The following is a 22354-nucleotide window of genomic DNA, read 5'->3' as shown; positions in this document are numbered from 1 at the left end:
ATCTTTTAAAGCACATTAGACTAATGTTCCTGAAACTCCATCTAATGTAAGTTTTATTGAATTGCTGTAACTAAAAAGGTCACCTAATGATTTGTTCAGATAATGGATTTAGTGAAAGGAAAACAAAATGAATGGGTTATTGTAGTAACTCTGACCTTGAGATACATTTATAGTTACTGAGATTTATGAATTTAGCTACAAATGAAGAAACTAAAGAGCATTTGTTATAGTAGTGCCATTTTTTAGCAGTGGGTGTATTGCAAAGCAAATTAGAATTATATTTGTTCCACTCTTGTGAGGTATATTACATGCAGTAATAGCTAATACCCTGGAGCAGCTCAGCAACATGGTTTTCTTAAGGTCACTATAGAAACATGCCAAAAATTCACATCTCATAAAGTAGCTTCTTGGTCAGACATCTGGTCCTGACTTTCCCTCGCTAGCTTTTGCTCTGTCCCTCTTTCTTTCTCTGTAAAATGAAGGCAGTTGTACATCTTCACCAAGCACATGAACTGGATAGATAAACAATAGTAGCTAAAATTTAAAGTACTCAGAATGCTACAGCAATTACGCAGGAAAATACTAAAAAAAAAAAGTGATTTTCTCTTCCTTAGTGGGAAGCGGATTGTTGGTGTGACCCAGCCCCCTGTGGGGCTGGGGCAGCGTGATGCCAATCAATCCCAGCCCATCCCCTGGATCGAGTTTCCCGAAGAGGCAGACTCAGAGGGTGGGTCAATGGGCGGCTCAGAAGCCTAAGCTGCACCCCCTGGGCGGTGCCGGGTCCAAGCCACCTCCCCCTGTTGGGGAAAATTCTGGGTTACTCGGTTGTTCACTGGTTCTCTGTTATAGCTCCCGCCTCTCGGTTTCCCCCCGACAGTGGCTCTTGTTACATTGTATCCTCCCTCTGGCTTGTAACTCATTGGTTGTTTTCCCCTTTCACCATGGTTTTCAAATTCCCTATAAAACTGAGGACAAGGCTCCAAGGAGAAATCCCATCACAATCCCATCAATCCCATCGCATCCCATCCCATCCCATCCCATCCCATCCCATCCCATCCCATCCCATCCCATCCCTTCCCATCCCATCGGATTCCAGCCTTCCGAGCTTGTTCGGGTTGCGAAACTTCTAACAATAAACCTGTTAGGGACAGCCTCTCTCTTCCTTTGTCTCTGACCTAACGGGAGCCAATCCCATCGGCTCCTGCCGTGTTCCCTCTGCCGAGAAGCCAGCTAGCTAGCCCAGCCAGCAGCTCCCTTCCTGATGCCAAAGTTGCTTCTGCGATGGGCAGAAGTAATGCAGCTGGACTATCTCTGACGTGGGGCGCACCAGAGCTCGTGCCTCGAGCACCAAACCCTGCGTTAGTGGATAAGTTACTTAATTCTCCCGTTGTCTGTCCTTCCAAAATATAAATTCTGCCAATCATTGTTGTCTCATGCATCTGGATAATGGCTCTCTAGCAAGAGAGCACACACATCTGTGGCAGAGAATGAAACACAGGGCATTGCTGTTCTCAAAAGTAGCCACTGGGCTCTATTCATAAATACTTTGAATAATCAATCAATTATTAAAATATAGGCTTTCCATTTCACATAAGTAAATGACCTTATTTTAAAAGGATATATTTTTTCCCCTAAACCTGAATGGCACCATAGAGAGTACAGCGGGATAAGAGAGACATTCCACTGGTTCTGTTAGTAATGTTTTAGAATCCCACAAGAATTTTCTCCTGGGTCGCTTTTCTACATGATCCTCTAATATCTTCAGCTTTTGTTTTCCCAAGGGTGGAATTATAACGGAAAAGTTTTGAACAACTCTGGGGGAAAAAATATTCCCAAAAACTAGTTATAACTTTCAGTACTAAAAAGGAAAATATCAACATTTCCATAGTACCATTTTTACTGTGTTTGTGAAACTGGGGACAGGAGAGTTACAGCATTCACACTAAACTTTTGCTTGATTGGTAACGCAATGTACTCAATAGGCATGAAAGGAAACATCAGGTAGACAATGATACTGCAGGTAGAGTTGAAATTTAGTTGTAAATACTTGCAAATGGCTGCCATAGGGTTCTAAAAGTTAGCATCGAAATAATTACTAAATTCTCTGTGTCTGAGTGGGTTTGAGTCAAAAATAAGGGCCCTTCTGGTATAATGATTTAGTTAAATACAATTAATGGGTCTGCTGTAGGCTTGCTGGGTGAAATTACGACATTTAGATGTCATGGTTTAACGGTCTCTGTCAATCTTAAATTTTATGAATACTTTAGGATGGTCATTTATTGTTTGAATATTGAAAGACAAACTGTGAAAGAGGTATATTATTATGTGCATTGGTAAGGTAGGGTTTGTTTTCTGGGAGAACAACTCATCAGAGATGTTGAATGTATTTCATAGCTTACTTTTTAAACACACAAAACTGGATTTAATCTTAAAATAGGAAATATTTCTCTCTTTTTTCCCTGCTTTTTTTTGTTAAGAATTTATAACTAAAGATTTAGAGGTTATGAGGAGGCTTATCAATTAGAGCAGCTAGAAAAAAATTAACAGTTGTGTGCAGTTATGGAGCTGACAAAAAGACTCTTTTAAGTAATTTTTTCAAAATGCAGCACTAAAGATTGACGAAAGCTGCCTGGCTTTCTCCTGGGTTTTTTAACTTCAAACAGCTGTTTGGCAGATGGGTACTTGTAGTATAAATTCATGACACACCCGTGCTTTTTCTGATGAAAGCACTTGCTGTCTTGGCTTCTTAGATTATGTAAAGAGGGAACCATGGCATAAACCTTGCTTCAGGATCAGGCTTTAGAGAATCTTAAGGGTAAGGAAATCCTTTAATACATTAATTTCATTTCTACTTTAGATCTTTGCAGCATGACAGTTCCTTTTGAACATCCATGCTAAGGAAATGGGATGCAGAATGAGGTTTGCTCCTGGTTGTGCTGGGGCAGATGTGATTTTCCTTTGGCAGTATGCTTGGTCAGTGTTGCAATGTTGTACCTGTCCCCAGCTCACATTCTGGAATCAGCTGAGCCAAGGAAGCAGAGAGAAACACATGGGCTAATTTAAGAAAAATTAGCCCATGATCTTCTCTGGGTGCTTGTGATATCTGAGACAGCTTTTTTAAAGTAAGCTCATGTCTTCCTGTGCTTCACTGGATCTGCAATCCAAACATGCCTCAGGTCTCCAGTTTCTCCCCTGCTATTTCTTAGAAAACTGCCAAGTATTCAGGATGATATTTTTTTTTTAATCTTCTGTCTTTAAACTGGTTTTTCACAGATATTTCAGCAAAACCCCCCCAGTTACCATAATGACAATGAAGTGGAGGATGATTAGGTCATTAACAATAAAAAAGTCCTCTTACAGACAGAAAAGGATGGGTATATGTGTTGCATGGTCAGGGGAAAATATCAAAATGGACCAGTTATTTTCTTTTTCTTACATAAAATAAGCAGGCTCCAAGATGCATGAGGCCTTACAGGGTCAGGCAAACTTGGGATCTTCAAGGCTCTGAAGTGAGTTACCCACTCCTGGAAACAAGGGCATTGTACACCCAGCACTGACAAGCCTGTGTGAAGAGCATAAAATATCAATTAGATATATATTCCAAAGCATCAAGAAAAATAAAAAAGAAACAAAAAAACACCAAAGTGATCAAGCAGCAAATACATCTGCTTATAAGAAACAAGCTCTGGAAATTCCTAGGTTGGAGCATTAATCAGAAAAATACCCCTCTACATGAACCAGGTCTTACTGCTGAGCAAACGTTTTCATTTTAAGCTGTTTGTATCTTTTCCTCGCACACTTGCAAAAGAGGGAGGAAAAGGTGTAAAAAGCACTTCCATTGGCAAGATATCATCTTTGCTTCAAGGCACAAAACCAGATTTAGTGCATGAAAAGATTAAAACTCTAATGAAACAACCAGTAAAAGGACAGGAAATCAATGTCAAGCTGTATTTTAAGTGTTTTCAAATGTTTTTGATAATGATGGTTAACTTTTGCTGAAGAGGTTATCACAAAAACTATAGGAGTGCCTTATGTGGGATAATAGTTGGTTACTGTATTAAGGGCTTCAAAATAACTGACAGTGTTCTGAGGATAAGAAAACCAGCACTTTTCTTTTTTTCTTTCTTTTCTTTTTTCTTTTTTTTTCTTTCTTTTCTTTTTTCTTTTTTTTTCTTTTTGTTTTTCTGGATAAAAAATAAGTAAATGTAAGACAGTAGCAAGCTTTCAGCAATCTGCATCTATTTGCATCTGCTGCCTTGCAGGAGGTGCAGCTGCTCTTCCAGGTTGGGAAATGTGGTAGAGAGATTCCAAATAAAAGTGGGAACAGATTTGTATAAGCACAAGGTGAGAAATGTTTATATAAGGATTAGGCAGTTGAGCTCTGAAAGTACCTGTTTCTTGCCAGTGACAGTGATGGAAGCTCAAGCGATTATCCCAAATGCAGGTGTGTTCTCTAAGGGCATCAAAAGCAAAGTGAGATAAATCCCACTTATGCATCATAGCACAGGGTAGAAGTGGCTTTAACATCTGCTCCATGTCAGCTGGGAGCTGCTGCCACTCCGTTATCAGCTGCACTGGTAAGGGGACAATGTCATCCCACTCACCAGTTCAATGGAGAAGGAAAGGGATTGTCTGCTTGGAGATACATGTCTACAAATATTTGCATGTTAATACATAAGCAAAGCTATTAAGTGGGATTTGATCAGATATGATGTGATGTTTTAAGATGATCTGAATTTCTGAGGTTTTAGATTCTTGTTTCGTGCCTTGATAAGGTGCTGTTCCTTTACAGTGGGTCTCAGCATGTTCCTTTGCTTCTTTCTTCCACTGTGTTTTTTATGCAAGCTATTCCTTATGAGCTCATAAGAGCTAAACAGAAGTAATTTCTTGCATCAAACCAGATATTTTATTATACCTCCTGTGGACAGCTGATTCTCATTTTGTATTTCTTCATTCTTGCTGTAGTCCTCAAAAATCCTATGTTCGAAATATGTTATTCTTGTATTAGTAAATGCAAATAATTTATTTTATATAATTTCCTTCTTTTAAACTTTTCTGGCTGAGAAGTTTCTAAGCTGATGCTTTGATTTGAAAAACAAGACCTGCTGTTGAGTAAATGAATCACAACAAAACTTGCAATATGATACAAAAGACAGAAAAACCACTGTGTATGCCACATCATACACTCAAGGTAATATCTCTATTTGGTCAGGTGCATCCCCACACTACATAACTTTTACTTATAAATGAAGATTTTAATGGAAGTGCTCAAGGCCAGGCTGGATGGGTCTTTGAGCAACCTGGTCCAGTGGAAAGTGTCCCTGCCCATGGCAGGGGAGTTGGAATTAGATAATCCTTAAGGTCCCTTCCCACCCAAACCATTCTGTGCTCATATGAATCTGTGAATGCCAATGAATCTCAAATGCTACTTTGGTTATTGCCAGCATATGGATCTCAGCCACTTAAAAACTCAAAAAAAAGCAAAAAAAGTTTTGTGGTACTCAGGTGTAGTTTTGTCAAAACAAGTATATGTGTTACCTCCATGGAAGTGAGAGAATTTTGGAGGCCTGTTCCTATAGTTATACTGGCTTCTCCTGAGGACCACTGGGTGGTGGCTGCCAATCCCAGTGCCCTGTGAAGCAGGTTGGTGTCATGGGACTGAGGTCATGCATGAGAAGCCTGATTTAATCTGAACATTTTTGTTCTGTATCTTTGGAAAGCAATTAAAATTTTTAGCAAAATTCAGAGGTAGACACCATTTCCCCCATCTGAAATCTGAGTTTTATGTTAAACAGTTTGTCATTATTCCTAATTATCTAGTAATGGCTGACAATTACTTATGTGTGTCAGAACTAATATGCAGAAATCCTCCTTTTACTCATTATGCATTGATACATTTGCATTTTAGTTTTACATATGTGTGCTTCTATACCATTAAAAGCCTACAATAGGCTTACATCAGAACCATTGACTGTCTGATTAGTACTAATTACTTATTCTGTTCAGCAGAGATGATTATTCAGTCTTAATCCAAATAACTATTGTAGTGGAATATCCACGCCCTTTGCTGACGAATGGACCAAGACTTCCTCACTTTTCCTGCATGGTTTTATGAACATATCTCTAGGACTGTCCTTATGAAAATGCCTGCAATTTATTTTCATCTAGACACTTAATGCTGCCTTGCAAACACATGGTAGAACATGGAAGAAAAGTGAGATCTGTGTATTTTGAGGTAGAATCAATCATGTCATATTAACCATATAGATGTTAGGGGTCTTGTCTAAGCCAGTCATGAGGCCAGCTAAGTGAGACAGGATTACTCAGGCAGTCCTTCATTTATCTTAATTGTCTATTTCAGGATTGAATGAAACTGGAATTGGTTGTCTCTCTACATCACTTATAGAAAGAAATTAGAAGCCTGACTTAGACTAAGAGCCTAAGTTTTCTGTGCCTAAATGCAGATAAAATGAAACCCGGTCCTGTGGTCTTCAATTGCAGATGGATACTTTCTAGACTACTTAGTTCAAAACGTGAATGATTACCACCATCACCAAAATTTCTTAGAATTTCAGAATAATCAGATGAACAGATCTTCTATTCTTACATCTGCATAGAAGACTGGAGAAGATCATCAATAATTGGATTATGCAGAAAAAAAAAAAAAGCCTATGCAAAAATAATTGCAATTCCTTACCCTTGTTTGTCTGTGAAGTGGCTGAGGCTCAGGTAGTGTAATTCAGGATTTTCCTAGTATGTATGCACGAGCAGACTGATCCAAGGTTGTATCAGCAAACTGAGATATGGTATATCCTAACTGTAACCCCCCCGATTTCTTAATAAAAATGTTTCTTATTTATGGCTAAATAAGCTGTGTATGGCCAATTAACTTATGCTGTGGTGTTGGTGTGACAACGATACATTTTTTGAAGCAGAGCTAGTACCAGGGCATGACTGACACATCATTTGGGGTTGTTGCTGTACTCCTGCCTTGTCAGCAGACCCTTGCACGTGGCAGATGCCTCTAAAATGTCTTTGTGATTTGTTACACTAAATGTGGTCACTCCTGCCAGCTGGCTGTTTCCTCATCATTGCAATGGGTCAAGCGCAACTTTTTTCACCTTCTTCATAACACATTTTTAATGTGGCTGCTATTTTATCTAAGCAATTTGTGTGTCATCATTATGTAAATTTAATCTTCTTTGGCTTTAACATAGACCGTTTTAGTAATTGTTAATTTAGGGGGAGAACATGTTTTCCATCATTCTTGGTGAAACACCAGTATTTATTCTTGTAGAAGGATGTAAAAAAGATGACAATTTTTTTTGGATATCTCAGTAAAGCTTATATGTATGAATACACAGGAATACAAATCACAGCTATCAGTTAAATGTGAGAATAAAGAATACAGTGCAGAAGCAAAAAAAAAGACGAAATGCTGGAATTCACAGCTTCTTTTCTCTGAGTTACATTTAATTATAAAAACAATCAAGAGATACTTCATAAACCATCCTTTCAATGGGCTTACTGGACACTCACCAAAACAGACTCTTCAAAATCTGACAGTTGAAGTTAATTTGCCACTCCAAAGAATTTCTACTCTTTTTTGGCCTCAGTTATGTTCATAATAGTTTAAAAGAGCCAGAGACAGAAAATACTGTTTGGACATTTAGGCCACTTCTTGGGTAACAACACTGTTCCATAAAACCTTATATGGCTTTTTTTCTGCCCTACTTTTGAATACTCCATGCCTTTCAGGAACTATTTCACAACATAAACCAGCTGGCATAGAATCATTAGGGTTCAAAAAGACCTTCAAGATCCAGTCCAACCTTTAGCTGAACCATGCTCTCTAAAACATATCACAAAGTACCACATCCACTCCTTTTATGAACATTTCCAGAGATGGTGACTCCACCACTTCCTTGGACAGCCTATTCCAATTCCTGACTTCCCTTTTCAGTGAAGAAATTTTCCCTTATATCCACCCTGAACCTACCCTGGTGCAACCTGGGGGCATTTCCCCTTGTCCTATCAGTAGTTGCTTGGGAGAAGAGGCCAACACCCATCTTGACACGACCACCTTTCAGGAAGATGTAGACAGCAATAACTTCATCAAAACCATTTATTTTTCTTAATTTTTGTGTAGGTCGAATCTTTTCTGCCTTTCATGTCTCCATTCACAGCTGTTCAGTTGTATTTGATGGTTCTTCCCTCTGTTTGATGCTATTCCTACCCCATTATTTTCAGTGTGTGGTTAGCCATGCTGAAAATAAGTAGCAGTTTTCATTGTAAATAGCTGTGTGGTGGAGGTAAATATTGAGAGAATTGCTTGGTGTGAGTTGCAGAAAAATTCATACTAGTAATGACACACATCCATAGCAATCTCTTGAGCAGATGCAGCTTCAGAACAGGTTTTGAAATCAAAACGTAATGGATAGCAGGAATAAACCAAACAGAAACATATCAAACTCCCCAGAGTGATGTCCTCAAATTTGTTGTCTCTGATCCTGATAAGAATAAGCCATCACTAGTAATAACTAATTAAAATTTAGCTCTAAGGTTGATAAAGACCCAGAAAAAACCAAATTATTTACACAGATTTGTTATGTTTATCTGTTGTTTTTATGATGTGATCAGCTTGTTTGAAGTAAAGAATCTGTAAAAAGCTTGAAAGCAGACATTTTAAGTAGATATTTATTTGACATTCTTATCCTGCAGAGCCTGCTACTAGAAATGCAATCTAATTCGTTAAAGTTCTGAACCACGGAAGCATAAAATGTTGTTGGAATAAAATCCCATAATACTTACCAGTGTTTGTGAATGACTAATGCTGTTAGGAATACTTCCTGTCATTATCTGCTTGTGAAGGAGACTGAGTGAGATTTCTTCACATAAAATATTAAGCCTCTCTACACAGACTACAGGGCTGATGCAGTGAGTGGTATTACAGAAAAACAGAGCTGAGGTTACATTCCACAGAGTGCCATTTTTTACTGTTGTCACTATTTAAAGTATTATAAAGGCTTTAGTGACAGTTTCTTAAACCCCTGTATATAGAACATTTCCTCTTCTCATATAAAAGCCTTTATACTCTGAAATAATTGGTTTGAAGAAGCTTTTTGTCCATTGTGTTTATGAATGCCATTTTAGTCCAATAACATTTAGCATCTTCACTGCCCTCATTAAATTTGTTTAAGTTAATTTAAATATTTCAGTGCAACTTAAAGCCATGTTGAATTTAACTGTAATTTCTTGTCTGACACATCAATTCTGGTGAAGCTGATCAGTTTTTGAAAAGAAGATATCTGAAAAACCAGAGAAACAGCTTGTTTCTGTCTTCAGTTTGAGCACTACTAATGGACTAACGCCCATCAAATCAATCGAATCTTATTTTAATAATTATTATCATTAATTTTCTTATAAAGAGAATTACCAGACTCTCCACAGCTTTGTGGAGACTTGGATGATGCCTATAGGGGCATGAAGGGAGACTAGATCCAGTAACTTTGCATATATCCCTTAGGCTAGGAATGTCTTACTCGGTTATTATAAATAGTTATTTTTTATTGGTCAGAATTGAATTTTAACCAAGTATGTTATATTTCAGAAAAGAGATAAACATCTTGATTTAATGCTTTCTTATCACTGAATATATTATATTATTTTTTAGTATATTCTGGCTCCTCATTTATGGCAAAATTCTATCTACAATAAAATATTTCTTTCCTAAAGGACCTACAAGTTAGATATTGCTTATCGTTCCCAAAACCAGGACTTGTGTCCTCAACTGTTAAAACCACTCTCATAAACTTTTGTAGCAGTTCAGTGACCTTCATTCTTTACCCTCTGAAGCAACTTACTTCTTTGTGAATTAAGAATTTAAAAATGTGCTGAAATTTTTCTACTCGGTATGCTTTCAATAAATTTTCAAGCGCTTACTTTAAACTTGAGATCAGGAGTTTTCTTCCTAGTAGCTGGTACAGTACTGTGTTTTGGATTTAGAATAATGATAACACACTCATGTTTTTTACATACTTTTGCTAAAATGTAGTCAAGGACTCTTCAGCTCCTCACTGCATGCCACCAGCAAGGATGTTGGGAGGGCACAAGGAGTTGGGAGGTGACATAGCCAGGACAGCTGACCCCAACATCCCCAAGTGATATTCTATACTATATGATGTCATGCTCAACATATAAGTTGTAAGGAAAGCTGGATGGGTGGAGCTGCTCAGGAACCGGCTGGGCATCAATCGTTGTGTTGTGAGCAATTACATGGTGCATCACTTGTTTTATTTCTCTTTCTTCTTCCTCATCTTCTTCCTTCTCTTCCTCTTCTTATACCTTCATTTTCTTTTCTATTAAACTGTCTTTATCTCAACCCATATATTTTACTTTTTTTTCCAGATTCTGTCCCCATCCCACTGTGGAGTGAGTGACTGAATGACTGTGTGGTGTTAAGCTGTGTGTTGGGCTGAACCACAAGAACAAGACCATAAAAGTCTTAACTGTATTTAATATCTGTTGTTCAATTTGCCTGATAAATAAAAGCTAGAGAGTAGAAATTGGTTCAAGATATCTGACTTGCACCACCTGTTGTGTGATTTTAGGAAATTGCCAATTGTAATGATAATATCTCATAGAAATTTAACAAATTTAATTTTGTGTAGTTTTATAATAGTTTATAAAATTCCAGCTTATATGTCATAAAGGCACCTACAGAAAATATAAGACTACAAAAACATGAATTTCTGTGCTAGTACTTGCTCTGAGATGCTCTTCTGGTGTAAATCTGTGTCATCACAGAGGACTTGAGAAGCTGCACTGATGTGTTGGAGGTGACTCCAGTGACCTGAGGCATCTGATTTACTGACACCCTCCTCTGACTCCTACCTTGCTGCATAGAGCAACTGAGACAAATCTTTTTGCTTTCTCTTTCCCCCAGGCCCCAATTGCTGTTAAGGCTGGCATGAAAATATTTCTGAGAGATTGGTAAGTCTTTTTGGTTTTAGTTATGATAGTTTAATATTTTCAGCTTGTTTTGTTTGAATATTTGTTTTTCTTGGATTGTTCTTTTAAGACCATCATAACACTCAGTTTAATTCAAGCATTGATTTGATTCATTGTAATACAGGCAGAACTTTCAATCAGGGTTTCAAAAGCAAATCTTTGCCATTACAAATGGGTGTTCATATTGAAGGAAAGTGATTTAACTTTTATCACTTTCTTTTGCAACATAACTTGGTTTTAATTCAACTGAGCAAGTCTCTGAACATGTTGGAGATGAGGCACCAACTTCTCACAGTGGTGCAGTTCATCCGTCATTCCTAAAATTCCTATGCTGTAGTGGCAGAAATATATGTGATTTCAACAGTATGGTACGTACACAGAATTTCAAATCTAATGTGTTTTAGAGAAGTTGTCAAGGTATAAGGGTGTTTTTCAGGATCAGGTTCTCTTCCATCCCAGTCAAAGGAAAGCCTTCTATCAAGGTCTGTGGTGGCTGGGTCACTCAGTTTTAAAGTTGACACAAAAAAGTTCCTGAGCATTAATGTAGTAATTTATTGTACTCAAACTGTTCGTATTATCTCCAATAAAAATTTTTCAACTGGAGTTAGAACTGAGGGATTTAGCCATTTATCTCCGTATGGTTTTTACTGTTTTGTTGTATGTTGATGTAATGAAAAATAAAGAATACAAATTGATATTTTATTATTTGACAGAAACAACTTTTAAAACACTTAGCTAATAACATATCTAATAATAAATGAGAATCCACAAATATATGAACCAAGTTATTTCTGCAGGTTAATATAGAATATAGTGCGTTACCATTCCATGGTACAAAACTAGTTATTTGAAGCTGCTCTTGTGCCTATAACTAGAGGTATCCATCATTTCAAGGCATTAACTAAAAAAATTAACCGTGCTTTATAAGGAGAAACCATTAAATCATCTTGCCTATGGATATTTGATAAAATATTTGCATCAAATTGCATTATGTGACTTTGCTGTGAAAAATGTACTTACTAGTAAGTGGATGTTATAGAAATGAAACCGCCACAAGTTTTACAAAAAACCTTGGATCTAGTTCTGTGAAACTGCCACAATTGGGGAGCATTTTTATTTGAAACTTTTATTGGTTTTTTGACCATTTTAGAGATCTTTTAGTAGTGAAATGATTGGTGAAGCAAGACAACCAAATCAGTGGAATAGAATTATACATGTTAAAAAATAAACTAAGGTGAAAAGGAAAATATAGCAGATGTTTCTACTAATGCACACAGAAATGCCATCAGGAAGATGTTCATTTTATAATTTTTTTTTCCATTAAGTTTTGCATCTCTACAAAAAACGATTGCCATCTGACACTCATCTTGTGGAAAGATTATGTTTATATGAAAATATTAAATGATAAAAAGAATGGGTCCTCCCCATGTATTTTAATGCATTGTCTTTCTGTTTTTCTAAAAGCAGTCATTATGATTGAACTGTATCACACAGTTGAATTGAATTTTTTTTCTTACACTGTGTACAGACCTAGAGCTGGCAAGCATTTTCCCTAGTGTTAGTCCCAGGTAAGGACAATCATATTTTCTATGCTGAGGAGGCAGCTGTAGGAAATGTCACAGTTCATTTTGGGGAAATCACACCACTGACCAGAAATCAAATCAAGCAGCGAATAGTACAGTGTTATTGGCTTGTTCTCTGCCTCTCCAGACTACACTGTGTTCACATTCACTTTATAGGCAGGTACTGGGTCCCAGTGCAGCTGTGGTACCTGCGTATGAGGAAGCTGGAAAACAGCTTACAAAAGACTTTAGGAAGGAACAGAAAATATTGCCAGAATAAGAACCAGAATAAGAAAGTTCCTTTGAAAAAGTGATCTTTATGTAAGAACTTCATGTCTTAATCTTGTTGAACAACTTTTAGGACCTGATTAAGAAGGTGTCTAAAACTAGATGTCACAGATCATCTCCCCTAACATTGTTTTCATCCAGCATAATTTAGAGAAATCTGTGGCAGCGCTTCATCCCAGTTCTACAGCCTCTCCTTGTTGAATTAGGTTTTATGATCTATCTGTGTAACTAAACTAGAAAAGGCCTAGACTGTGTCATATACTTTGGCATGCCTTGTGTGCTTCCAACAAATGTCCACCATGGTCTGAAGAATATCATAAACCACAGCCTACTCTGATGTGGAAGCATGGTTGAAATTATCCCATTTTACCACAGAAAATAATTCAGTTGCTTGGAGAAGTGTGCTGTGGAGTTTGGCCTCAGTAGTGACAAGTGACCATTGACCCATTGCTTTAACTTGATGGAAATGTACACATAGGTATGGACTTAGATAAAGAGTTAGAGACTGATTCTAGCCCTAGCTGTGTAAACATTTATGTTATAGCTCTGCTCAAACAGTTTTAATGGTATAATTTTGGTAAATAATTTTGTAGGGCTCTGCCAATAATTTTGGTGTAACTAGGTAACCATTTCAATTTTATCAAATTAATTTTTGTAGAGTTGCTTTATGCTACTGCTCATGTCAGTTCTTGAAGCAGAAAAACGCTATTCCATATGATAAGTTAAGCCTGGATTCATTCCAACTAACATGGAAATCCTAAGTGAGGAGTAAGCTCTTTTCATAGTTAGTTTTAGCTACTTAGCTTAGCCTAGTGAAAAAAACATTTCCAGAGGACAATTCATTCTACCTCTGACATGAACTAATCACTGGAGTTGTCCCTCCCTCTTCACTGGCTCTCAGATAAATAGGATTATTCTGAATACTTCAACTAGAACTGCTCCTAAACCTGACGTGGTGATCTTCTATTTTTAAGCACATCAGTGTATTCATTAACACTTCCTGTTTCTCAGTTTCTATTTGAACGTTGTTAACTTTGTACACATTTTTAAGGCATTTGTAAGTTCATATTGTACCAGAAACTTCTGTGTTGTCTCAAAATGGATTGACTTTCAAGAATTATATTTATTTCCTCATTTTGTGTAAAGGGTCAGTGACTCTGTTTTCTTCAGATGACTTATCATCTGAAAAGTAATTTTTAACATCACACTATAGTAAGTCATCATATGCAATGTGAAGAAAGGAAAATGAAAGTTTTTGAAACATCAGTGATAGAATTTCAGCATAAAGTATTAGAAAATATTTGCATATCAAGAAAACAATAAAATTTGCAGCAGTTTTTACTGGGAGCCTTAGGACTTTTATAGCCTTCTGTGACATTTTTCATAAACAAAGGGAACTACTTTTGCGATCATGATGAGTCCTAGTTTTCCTATATTAACCTTGGACCAGCCAAGTCCAGTATTCTGTCTGTTTTTAAATTATTCTCTCCACTAAAGTATATTCTACATCTCCATCTCTCATTAATATTTGCCAATCTTATGTTAAGTTTTTGTCCCTTTGGTGAAAGTCTTGAGTAGTTATCATTGCTAACAATTCAAAATAATAACATTTTATTGTAGATGATTCCCAAATGAGTAAAGAGGAACTCAGACAGCCAATTAAAAAAAATCAAGTGGGCAGAAACTTCTGTAGATCCTCTGTTCCAAAGTTGTACTTAGCTCCGACTATCTTCAAGGACAGGTTTGGTTGATCAATACTCTGTTTAGGTGAGTTTTGCTCTTCTTCAGGGATGGAGACACTACAACCAACCTGGGCAACTTTTTCCAGTGTTTCATCACTCTCATTATGCACAGCTTTTTCCTCATAGTTAATTGAAATATCTGTGGTTCATCTTGTCGATATTGCCTATTCCTCTTCCACTGTACATCTTTCGGTAGAATCTGACTCCCCTCTCTTTATAAACACAGTGAATTCTACTCCCACTCTCTATAACATAGATATCAAAATAGTTATCACAACCAGCTGTGATATGCTTTTGCAAGGAAAATGTGCTATTTCTTAAAATAAGATATACATGCAGAGATTTTATTTATAAATGGAATGAGGTAATTTTCTGATACATCTGCAAGCACCTGTGAACAGGAGTTACAGGTGATGAAAACTAGATGAGGGATGATAATCATACATTATTTTAACCTGACAAAAAAAGCAACATTAAAGAATTATCAAGTCAATATTACGACACGCAACTTTCTGATTCTCAAGATGACTTTATAAAGCAGTTGTGGACCCTACACAGTGCATTCAGGAAGAAAAATATAATAAATCAGTAAGCAAATCAGAAAAGACAGGTTCAGTGCTGTGTGCGCGTTTGTAAATCTATGTTAGTGGTGGAAATAGATTTTATATCCTGCTTCTTTGTTACATCCACAAACACTAGTGGAAAAAGAGTAGTTGTTAGCAGTATCTAAAAAGTGTGGCTGATGAATGGTGAGTCCTACCCATGAAAAGCAACAGCAAACGAGTCTATTGATCAATATACGTGAAATACTGTTTGCAGTGCCAAGTGGAATAATATATTTTGTAAAAGAGAAAATACCAGCTTTACCTGGTGCACTAATTTTAAAGAAGCAAGTATAGTTGATGAGTTGATGTGTAGATTCAAGCTGCATTTGGATAATATGATGGTCTCCTAAAACTTCCCAATTGTTTTTGGGGCAGAATTCTTTGAGATGGTGTCTCTGTCCCAGTTGCTAGGACTTAAGTCATAATAAGGTCCCAAGATAGGTCCTTTGTACCTCAGTTTGACATGGTAGATGAATATGACATTTGAGGTAAATGCTCCAGAAATCTAAATTGTGATTTCTCTGCCTCTCTCTGGCTAACTTGAAAAAATCTGGATTTTGAAAGATAACTCTGATCTTTCTAACTATTGTGACATCAGAAAAGTTCTCTGGCTGAATATCAGTCTGAGTGATTAAGATTTGTCCAGAATCCATTGTCATTTGAAAAAATTCAAGTGCAAAGTGTGTTTTAAAAATGTCTTTCTTGGCTGTAAATAACTTCAAATGTAAATATAAATAATATTTATGAATTTAGGATCTAGTCCAATAACATTCTACGAAACAGCTAAGTAAACTGTCCTGTTTGCTATATGCATGTTTAATTTGAAATGGGAATTTAAGATGCTGAGAAGATGCTTCAGCGAACATTAAAATTCAAGCTGCAGTTCTGTATTCAGAACTCTACAGGTATACTGAGGTTCAGAAAAACTACACAGGATTTGTCAAATCTCTTCTGAAGCTTATCAATATATCCGAATTGCCAAGATAAGACAGCCCTTTGCAAGAAAGGCATTCTTATGCTTGGAAGTCCTGGTTGTTTCTTGGGGTGTTTTTTTGTGGTGAGAAATTGTTTTTGTATGGAAGTTTTTCATATTTTTCCCCCTCAGCAGATCGCTTAGGAAACCTAAATCAGGAGCCTAGAATAATGTATTACAGATATCCTACTTGAATGTAGGGTCTTAGTATCTCATTCAGTTCTCCAGAGGAGACAACCAATGGGAACTCAAAGACAAAATTACTTTCCTGAGATTAATAGGATAGAGACTGGAAGATGCTCAAAACTCCCGAGTCTTAGTCCCAGCTGCTGCTGCCTTTCATGCTGTTTCACTTTCAGTTGCACAACCAGGACTCTTCATGACTTCTGCCTTTAATACATCAGGGAAAGATTTGTAAAACAGAATTAAGAACAACCATGAACTGAAAAGTAAACAATTTATTATGGATGGCTTTTGGATATCCAGCAGGAGGTAGGCTTCCACATAATAAGGTTTTAAATAAAATTTAAAATCACCTGGAAGTCACCATTATTCATGCCCAGTTAATGAGTGTAATTTATGGTAAGGCACAATGACACAGCACAAGGGATGTTGCCTAAGGCAGCTACAAGTCTTGAGAAGCTCAAGTAACAAGGTAATTGCGGTGCAGCTCATAAGGTGTTTGTGACAACAAATCCTAATGTGCTATGATTGTGCTGTGTTATGAAAGAACAAAGCTACATTGAAATGATAGACCCACAAGCCATTTTGATTATAAGGTTTGTGTGGTTTTTTTCACAATATTCTGTCTATAACTTCTTTCAAGTCTGTTTAAAGGAGCCACAAGAACATATTATTTTTAGTCTTCCTTTGTGGTTTTTCTCCACCTTGTGAGTTTTGATTTAGAACAGATCTGTGAATAACATCCATGCTTTAAAAGTAACCCAGAAATCCTGGTCCATTGGTAGCCATGCACAAAAGGACCTATAATTGCAAAACCCAGAATGAGCACTGCTCACCATCTAGGGACATAAAATCCCTTATAAACTATAGAAAATTTACTAGTAGCTGGAGAAAAACATACCATACTCTAATCCATTTTTAGGAACTCCAGGTAGAGGTAACCACACTACTTCATGGCCAAACCTGAATTCAAAACAAGGTTGCTTAGAAAGAATCTTGAAAGTTCCTGAGGAGGGAGACAGGTCCAAAACCCTTGCTGAAGACAAAGATGACAGCCAGTGCTCTCTCCTCAGCCAGAGATCCAGATATTTTTGTCATAGAAGACAATCATTGGATCAACTCTGAGTTATTTTTCACAAACCTATGCTGACTGCTCCCAATCACCTCCTCCTTCATGTACTCTGAAATGTGTTCCAGGACTGACAAACATGGCTTTTCCAGGGACTGTGATGAGGCTGACCAGTTTGTGGTTCCTTGCATTGTCTTTTCAACCTGTCTTGAGCCTGGATGCAGCATTTGCCTTTGATTTTTTTGTAGAAAAAAGTAGAATCATAGAATTAAGTTTGAAAAAGGACTTTAAGATCATCAAGTCCAACCATCAAACTAGTACCACCAAAATGTTCACCATTAAACCATGTCCTCTATATCCACACTTTTTTTGAATCCTTCCAGGAATGGAATTTCTACCACTTCCCTGGGCAATCTGCTCCAAATCTTCACAACCTTATCTCTGAAAAATTTTTTTTCTGATATCTATTAATGAGATCTTCTGTCTCTCCTCTCACAGGACAGCAAACCTTTTGTCTCAAGTTAACTTGCTTAAATAATATTTTAATTCTCTCACTTCCCAAAACTACTCTACCGAGGTAAAATAGCTCAAATTTTAATTTTCCAACTTCCACTTTTAAGAATGTTTTTGTTCCACATTTTTCAAGCAGAACTTCCCCCAAATATGTATTATTGTTAATGTACTTCCACATAATGACAATGTCACCCTTCAACCTTCTCTTTAGTGAATTGTATAAGCTACTAAGCTTGAAAGAAAAGACAAGAAGTTTGAACTTGATTTTTAAATGGCTGATTTGATGTTCTTTAGGCTATTTCCAATAACTTTCAGTATGAATAATTGGTAAAATTATTTAAATTTCTTCTTTAGCTATGATGACTTTGCTAGGATGGTATGAAAAGCATCCAAGATTATAATTTGTATTAATTGGTTTTAATCAATTTGTACAGACACTAGTCAGATAAGACTAAAACTGTATCAATTTCACTCTCACACAATACATTGTAGGTGATGAAGCATTTTCTCTATGGTTTTGTATTCTTAATACCATATATTTATATCTAGACAATCGGTAAGGGTCCCAGTAGAGATAAGAGGCCTAAAATACTTAGATGGAATAATGACCTCCTACTGACAAAGATCTCTTTGTCTAAATAGGAAAACCAGACAAAATTTTGGGGGGGGGGTGGGGGGGTGGAATACCCATTTCTGTCTTCATTTTCAGCTGGGGACAAAAGAACCCACCACCACCCAGAGTGACAATAATTAATATGACTAAGATCATGGAGGTAGTATCTCAAAATCTGCTTGCTAATGTCTTTGTGCAAAACCAATCTGTTCCTTTCACTGAAATCACAAAGTCAGAAATGAAAAAATAATCTACATGCAGTCAGAGCTACTTTAATGCAAAAGGGGAAAAAAGCCCAACCCAGTCAGTTCTCATCCTGTGTATTTGTAACACTTTAAACAGACCCATATTGAAAATAGAAAAGCTGCCTACTTACAGATAAAGGATTCATTACTGGGATTAAAACAGAAAAATCTCTTCAATGGTCGTTTGCATCACTTCTCAGTCAAATTAATGATTTAAAGGATCTTACTGGAAGAAAATTTAAGGCAAGATTTTTATCAGCAGTAAAAGGGAGCACTTTAGCAAGTAACAATTCCAGACTGGTAACAGAGGACTGATGTATCGCATACTGCTGTTACATGATGAGGGGATTAGTAATAACAATAGTACTATAATGCAAGAAGACAAGCATAAACTATGAATAACAAACACATTATTTTCCAATGAGTTGAGAACGTAGAAGGGGTTATTCAATAGACAATAGCAAAATACAGTAACTCAATATAGAGGATTTGAGGGCAGAACCTCACAGACAGAAATGTTTGGTTGTAAAGAAACAAAGGCCAGGACGATCATGATACTTTCTTTTTGATAAAACGGTAAAAACTGTTCATTTGTTAAAGAGATTAGAAGAACAATTTTACATTGCTAAAAATGTTTGTGGGAAAATTTTAAAAATCTCTATGATAACTGGCTCTTATAATTGAGTGTATGTTTTCTATTTCAGTCAAGCATATTTAATGCTACTCCATAGCCCTTGCAAGAGAAAATCAGCATGTGGTTTCTCTTAGAAGCTCATGGGAACTTTGTCAGGGACTCATCTCAACAGAAGATTAAACCCATTTGCTATAACACTTAAATTATCATGGAGTATTACTTGGTTGTTCATTGTGCTTATGCTAGATTAAAAACAAAATCAGTACCCTTTCCTCTTAACCACTTCCTCTATGTGAAAAACCAAGTGATATGATATTGCCAGAAATGCAAGGTGGAAATCCAGTGCCCAGTGAAGCTGATAGAACATATTGACTGTCATGGTGCTCAGATCTCATCTTGAAAAGTTCCAGTGACTACATGTAATACAAGGCCTGGTTGCAGACAGATATTACATGTCTCACTTATTACTTAAAATGAAATACACAAGTAGATTTGTGTTTCATGCTGTGCTTCCATTGCACAAGATGAGTGGTAATGAACCACTGCAAAAGGCTGCTGGGAAAGACTAATGCTCTTTGCAGTATCTGTGAAATTGGAGTTGTCTTTGACCACTACATTTCTGTAAGAAGACAGAAAAACCCAGAAACCTAAGAAACTTTGGTGGGGAGATCTTTGAGACTAAGACTGTGCTATAGCATCCCATTTCAAGAAAACAGTAGTGTGTAATATTTCAGCTAAATGCAAAGCAGGCTGTGACAATATGTCATAGCATATCTTGTGTGTCAATTGTTTTCTCCTTTGGGAAGTAGAGCAAAAAAGGAAGTGTTTTGTGTGCCATCTGTTTAAAGTGATCCTATGCTTGTTCATATATCAACCATATATCCAGTCCATGTATGTGCCAGAAGAGATCACTCTTTTCCAATGTTTTTTGACTGTGTTTTAAAAAGAAGTCTCCCCAGCCTTCCTTTAGCAAAGAAGTTTCTTGAAATAAATGACATACCTCCAGATTTTATGCCCATTTATTGGGCCCCTGAATTTGTGCATCTAAATATGTATCAGTAAGGCAATCTTCTTCCACTGGAATGTGTTTCACCTTGCTAAACTAACAACTGAAATATGATTAATCACTTTTCCCTCGGGGTCATTTATTATGAATGGCTCATGTAGTTACTACATAGAGCATCCTTCTAGGGTTCTGTGATAAAGTGAAGGCTTTTACAAATTGGATTCTTGCTTGGCTGGTGCCTACTCCTATTACCTGTGTGAAACTGCATGGCTGACTCTTGCAGAAAAATATTTTGAGAAACTGTTCTAATATCTCAGAAAAACCCTACCAATAACCAAAACCCACCAAAACCAAAACAAACAAATAAACAAAACCCCCCAAAAAAACCAACAACAAAAAAAACCCACCAAAAAAACTCAACCCAACCCAAACCAAAAAAAAAATTCCCAAAAAAAGGAAACTAAAACCTCACTGCAAAATCCTCAGCATCCAAAATTTCTATGCTATCAACCAGCCCCAAAACAAACTCCCTATCCACTGAAGTTTATATTTGCAAAATATAAGATGATATAAACAAAAAATTGATGCAATGTAGTCTCTGTGAAAGTTTTGGTTTTTTGGAGTGCTGCTTAAAAACATTTTCTAATAAAGAGCTCTTCAATGTGAAGCATGACCGTCAAAGGAAAATACCTTCTTTTATGGGCAAACAAGAAGATGAAATGACACTTCTGTCCCTAAGACATCAGAATAGACAAGAAACATGCGTGCCCGAAAAACCACTCTATTTAAACCAAGTTCAAATTTCATCCAACTTCTAAGAAGTTGTCTTTGCATCTGATGGATGGGGTGTGTCCATTGTGATAAGACAAATCTTGAGAATCAGTACATTAAACAACTATATTTTTCGGTGTATTTTTCTCTTGCAACCCCTTTTCACTTTTGAATCACTTTCTTCTCAAATTTTATTTTTGTTGTTGGAATAAATTTTCTCAGTCATAAAACCCCTGTGTGTTTTATTCAAATGTGATGAAGGAGACTTCCACAGAACCAGCTGGGAGTAGTGCACCAAAGTAAACTGTAGCAAACTGTTAAAATGAAAATTTTGGGAGAGTTTTTTCTAAATAGTCTCTCCATGGTCACATTGCTGTTAACTATTTGAAATGTTTCCTCAGGATATCACAGTCTTTGTTTTTGAGGCAGTCACTGAAACAAAAATTCCAGTGCCAGTGGCCTTCATTCTGAAGTGAATCAGTTTTTGACTGAGTGGAACGAAAATAAAATCAATGTTGGGGGAAAAAAGTGTGAAAAATATTAAAACTATGCCTCTAAGAACCACTTATATTTGTACTCCCCCTAAAGAAAGTGTTAATATAAACAAATTAGTTTCTCCTGCTGTTTTAACTGTAAATCTGTAATGTTATATTATATTAACTGGAGTAAATTATCAGCATAATGCATGTCCTTTCAGTTTGTCATGACCTTATGTTGCCTTTATTTACATTTCTTAAAAAACATCCTTATAACAGCACTTAAAGCTCTTTAGTAATAGCAAACAGAAACATTCATGCCCCTAATGTTGTTAAAATAGAGCAAAGGTAGATGGCAAATATCACGTCACATCATATTATGTATTTAAAAACCTGATTTCATCTCTTCCTTTGAAATGGAATGCCCTGTTACAGTGGATTCTCAGGCATGCTCAACTGAAGGCACTTTAAATAATTCTGAGGAGCTGACCTGCTGTGAGCAGCAGTGGTGCAAACGTAGGCTTAGGTTGAATTAGCACAAAGATGAAGCCAGTCTGTGCAGAGCAGTGGTACCTCTAATAACTACCCGATGTAACAGGAAAGAAGTACACTCTAAAAGTATTTGTAGTGAAACTCAGAAATATGTAAAAAGTTTACTCAGCAT

General features: G+C 36.7%; 1 protein-coding gene across 1 annotated transcript in view; it reads left to right on the top strand.

Annotated features, from left to right (window-relative positions):
* Positions 1-22354, top strand: part of TENM4 (teneurin transmembrane protein 4) — a 1563960-nt gene that overhangs the window by 185255 nt on the left and 1356351 nt on the right. The window contains exon 2 of the mRNA XM_032099028.1: positions 10946-10992. The gene's annotated coding sequence lies outside the window, so the exon portion shown is untranslated. The remainder of the gene's footprint in view (positions 1-10945; positions 10993-22354) is intronic.

The sequence above is a fragment of the Corvus moneduloides genome, chromosome 2 (assembly GCF_009650955.1).
Source record: "Corvus moneduloides isolate bCorMon1 chromosome 2, bCorMon1.pri, whole genome shotgun sequence".
Classification (NCBI taxonomy): domain Eukaryota; kingdom Metazoa; phylum Chordata; class Aves; order Passeriformes; family Corvidae; genus Corvus; species Corvus moneduloides.
Note: the sequence above shows the minus strand (reverse complement) of the source record. Positions and strands in the feature narration are given on the sequence as shown.